The sequence below is a fragment of the Apium graveolens genome, chromosome 11 (assembly GCF_009905375.1).
Source record: "Apium graveolens cultivar Ventura chromosome 11, ASM990537v1, whole genome shotgun sequence".
In the NCBI taxonomy this organism is placed as follows: domain Eukaryota; kingdom Viridiplantae; phylum Streptophyta; class Magnoliopsida; order Apiales; family Apiaceae; genus Apium; species Apium graveolens.
The window spans coordinates 185,666,412-185,671,699 of NC_133657.1; the positions used below are offsets into that span (position 1 = coordinate 185,666,412).

Genomic DNA, 5,288 nt, shown 5'->3' on the forward strand with positions numbered 1-5,288 from the left:
AATCTCTAGAAACTTCAACTCCATCTGAGCCTCCATAAACCTGGGAAATACTTTTCCCCATGTGATAATCACATCAGTCTCCAGGGTTCCTTTAGGTTCCCACTAATAATTTGCTTCTCCTTTTAACACATAACTGGTGAACACAGTCTTTTGCGTCCCTTCTATGGGCACTATCTCAAAGCTCTTTTCCATTTCTTTCAGCCAAGCTCTGGACTTAATAGGTTAGCAGTCCCTTGAAATTTCTGGGGGTTTTAACCACTTAAAGGCCTTAAAGACATTAGTAACTGGAACATGATCCACCTGGGTTGAGGGTGACAATTTAAATTCTCTCGAAGAAGATTCATAATTTGGTCCATGGGGTTTCCTCTCTGGCCTTCCCCCTCGTTAGTATCCATAGTTTCTTCTTCATTGTAATCCTCTAAGCCGAATTCATTATATTCGACTTCCTCGTGTTCTTGGTTATTTTGGTTTACCAATTCAGCAGGGTTTGCTCTAGTTTCCCAATATGTCGGGTGGCATCGTTATGCTATTATAAAAGATCACCAATATAACATTATTCGCATCTCTACTCATTATGTTAAAGTCGCTTAATAACTCACTTTGTCACAAATACATTCTTCATTCCTCTTTAGTTACTCGCAACGTTGTGCCCACGCACCTGATTTGATGCGTTAACAAAAGACGACATCCTGCCGAGAATATACACGTAGCTCCTAGTGACATCCCACTCTTGGAATTCTGCGTCAGACTTATTGGTCTTCTCCTCCAGTAGTTCGGAGCTTGCTGCGTTGATTGCAGGAGCATGAAACTTTTCAGAAATTATTCTGTCGATTCTCGCTTTCCGTGTCGAACCATAATGGCTTAACGGACGAAATGATTTCGTATTATCGCATAGCATTCTCATCTTGGGACACGCTAAAATCTTCCTTATAGGACATAGATTCCTCAATGGTATAGCGAATACCCTTCTTGGTAGAATCGCTGTTCATCATGTATTGAACCCTTATTATCGGAACAATACTTTCAACCAATTCAGGTAACGTAATAACCTTAATAGTAAAAGAATTAAGCATCTTGATTCTTGCCTAATATGTCTCCTCAAGGACACTCTATAAAGAGCTATGAGTGGCAAGACTCGGGTTTTCCAATCAACCTATGGTATTGGGGTATCGTCTTCATCCCGCTTTCTCCGGAGACTTAGCTCCACTTCTATATCAACATTATAAAAAAAATCATGTACAATTTTCTCCTTTCCTCATTATGTCGATCTTAAACGATTCCATCAATTTCCGTATAACACTTCACATAAACACTTCAACATAACTCCTGGTAGTCCATCAACAAACTCTATTGGCTCAACCAATGGACTCTCTTTCGCATATAACTCTTAGCAATCTTTTCTCTGAGTGCTACAACTCATTCTCTTCCCTTAATGTTGGCTTTTCAATCGACTGTTAATAACTCAACCAATGCCTCAACTCTTAAGGCTAAGGTCCCCTTGGGTACTACCGTCGTGACTACTCCATAGTAATCCGACTACGAACTCGATGAGAGTTCTTGTTAACTTTTAGATCCCCAGTCTACCCATTTTACTCTTACTGCTTCCAAAACTTATAACCTTTGGCTCTGATACCATTTCTGTAACACCCCCAAATCCAAGGTCGTGAATTCGGGTCGTTACGATCACTTATTAATTAAATAATTCTCTTTTCACAATATTACTCGACCTTTTATTCAAACTCACACACACACAGGTTATATGCTTGGAAACAGTATCAAATAAATCATCTCCACTTATCTACCTGACGGGGCTGGCGCACAAAAAGCCTACAGAACTCACGAGTGTTCCTTACCCGCCTACGGACAGCAGTCCTGGTCTGATCCATGCTGGTAGTCTGTTGTGATATGATATATAAAAGCAAGGGTGAGCATTATAGCTCAGCAAGGTATATATCCCCATAATTAAGTATGTAAGGATAAATAAAACCAATAATTATACTTTGTATCTCCAAAGCAATCTGAAAGTTTATATGCTTGTCAAATTTATAATATTCTCAAAATCAACTACAATAGTATAACCACTGGATACTTGTATTCATCTCTTTCTCAAAATTATTTTATACTCGTACTCGTTTTGTTTCAAAATCTCAAGATGTTACTCGAACCAAGATTCTCAAATGGGTGTGATATATATTCATCAACATCCCAATTTAAAACTCAGCCTTATTGGCAGATTTCTCAAATGGATTTGATATATAATTATCAATATCCTTGTTTAAAACTCAGCCTTATCGGCTCTCTGTTATATATTTCACAACAGTTTTTCCAAAATGGAAGAAAGGGACTATACTGGAATAAACCACGTACCGGTGATCAGCCGAGTACGAAATTTTCTCTACTAGTAGAAGGAATACAAACCTAGCCGCCTTTGGGCTCATCAAGACACTACACGGTGGTTGCCCATTGCCGTGCAAGTCCGAAAGTCAAAGGTCACATAGACCATATAACCGTACAATGCGCCACTCCGCGCTTGCATAATGCGCCACTCCGCGCCTGGTCACTGCCCGATACCACTCCGTGCCGGGCAGGCCACATTCCAGTCCCAAAACAATTATATCTTTTGCTCAAAATCCTTTTTCGAAGGAATAGGTCGTTAAAAGTTGACCTTTAAATAAGATGATTTATTCATCACTTTTAACTCAATTGATCTCTGGGAGTTGTCGGAGTTTTGAATTTAAAATCATTTTCAAATCCCTATCTGTAGTAGGGTGACACATATATTACTCACTTGTTCTTTATTGAATGAGGAAGCAAAACTCTTATGCTTCTAGACTAAGTTCCCTAAGGTTTTGATACGTTTCAAATGATTAATCTCTTTCAAGAGTTTTGAATAATTTAGAAAGTACCTTTGGGAACCATGTCTATTTTTAAATAAGTTTTTAGAAGTCCGAAGATATTAAATATCTAAGGTCTCATAATATTTTAAGAGGGATTCAATGAATTGATAAAATCTTATAAATAAAATATCTTTGTATAAGGTTCAATGAATTAATAAAAAAATCTTAAATACAAAATATCTCTGAATAAGGTCCAATGAATGGAGACACCTTAATCAAATAATCAAAACAGGATTTGGTATCCTATAATTGCTCTTTGAATAGTTAAATCTTTATTAAATAACGTGAAATGATTTATAAACTATTCAGTATATTTTTAAATACTTTATGGATATTTAATAATCCCTTAAGTATCGCTTTATAAAATAATCAATCGAGTAAGGGTGTCCCTTAAATGAATAAACCAATATTTCTCGAAGTTTAAGTCAAAATCTCAATCGTTCGCTTGATATATAAATTACACGAACGTACTTTATTTATCGAAATAGAAATCTTTCGCGTTCGGCTCTCTCCGGAATTAAACCGTTATTAAAATATTTCCGACTCCCATTATCCTATATTATATTTGAAATACGTTTCAATTTCTCATACTCGTGTAAAACGAAATTTGTTTTCGTAAACAATCGCATAATTCGTATGCATTGATATCATAGACAAACATATATATTTGAACTGTAAATCATGCCATCAATATCACAACAGTATATATATAGCATGGATAGTATGAGATAGGGTTTCGAAAACTTGCCTCGAGTAATCGAAGTGGTATGGTATCTAGTGTTTGGTTGGCGATCTATAAACAAGAACCAACGGTCTAAGTTAGTACGCGATTAACGTCTCGCTCTTATTAAGCAACTTTTGCAACTACTCAAGTATAACGAATCTCCGATCGTCACATTCTCAACACTTATATTCTCACTTTATAACATGGTCGAGTTTGGAAATCGATCGTTCGCTTTAGAAAGTCCATTTCGAGTTTTAAGCTCGAACGTGAGAAAACGCGCGTCAAAACTAGGTTTTTATGCGTTTCTCGCTTGCGCTCGCTTTACCAAAATATTTTTATAAAATCGAAAAATTAATATTTTCTCAAAATTCTTTTTGGACAGTCTTCTCTACTGTCATATCCATTTTTCATAATTTTTCCAGAATCTCGAAATTATTTTAAGTCCTTCAAAATCACCATGCAAGTGGATTTAAGTGCAGTTGGCTAATCGCAGAAATGTTTTACACTAAAACGACCATAACTCCTAAATCGTAAATCTCCTCATGATGCTCTACATATGTATAGAAACTACAAAACAAGATATATCTGGTCATGGCCAGTGGTTTTAAAATTTTAACCATTTTCATGGCCGAATGTCCTGCAGAAAACAGATCAAGTGCAAGAATGCCCAAACTCAATTTCTACTACTTGATCTTAACACAATCACTACCTATAACCATCATAAACACAAGTACTTCTCAAGATCCACCCACATACACCTTATATGCTCTATATAGTACCACATACATGGATTACAACTCAACATCTCAAGCCTTTAGCAAGAACATAATCAATACAAACTCAAACAAACACAATCCTTTGGATCTTAACACTACAACAAACATAACTCTTAAATCCAACCATAAAACCTTAAAGGGTTGAAACTTATACCTTCTTGGACACTAGAAAGGTTAGTGCTAGGATTATTGAGGCTTGGTTTGCTTAAAAAAACGCTTAGAAGGGCTAGCTCCTTAAGAAACAAAACCAAGAAACAAGTTAGAATTTCGGAGTTACATTTCAGCACCTCATTCAAACATTTTTATAAAATTCAAAAAAAATAATTTGAGGCTGAAATTTGGTACGAAGCTTACCCATGATATAGAGAAGATATGGTAAAAATTTCATGATATTTGAATGAGTATATTTTGAGTTATGAATTTTTCTTTCTCCCTTGCTCAGAAAACCCGAACTGCTGGAATGAAAAATGGGAGAGCTTTAAGTGAGGGAAAAGGGGTTGTTTTCTTTTGTGGCTAAAGTGTGGGAGTGTATAATGAATATATGGGATGTATGCAGCAGATTTGACAATAATTTGGCAAAGTTATGGGTTGGTTTGATTGTGTGGTGAAGTGAGAAAAGGGAGAAGTATGGCTTGTGTACTTGTTTGTCTCCCATCACTATTCAACACTATTCCACTAACTATTCTAGTTAGCTTCTAATCATCTAGTTACACTCCTAACTACTAGTTAGGACTTGGTTATGCATGGCCAACTTGCATGGGATTTAATTTCTCATTCGTTTATTTATCGTAAATGCAATCGTCGTTCCATTCCGATAGTTTCCACGTATAACGACTTGTTTCGTAGCGATTTCTTTTATCGCTTATAATCCTATAACCAATTCCATTCCTT

General features: G+C 36.2%; 1 long non-coding RNA gene across 1 annotated transcript; it reads right to left on the reverse strand.

Moving 5' to 3' along the window:
- Positions 1–1,654: 1,654 nt before the first annotated feature.
- LOC141698057 (uncharacterized) lies at positions 1,655–5,033 on the reverse strand. Its single transcript, XR_012564933.1, has 4 exons — positions 4,752–5,033; positions 4,552–4,630; positions 3,646–3,690; positions 1,655–1,895 (listed from the first exon to the last, which is right to left on the reverse strand). It is a non-coding gene; the product is annotated as an uncharacterized LOC141698057 (long non-coding RNA).
- Positions 5,034–5,288: the final 255 nt, after the last annotated feature.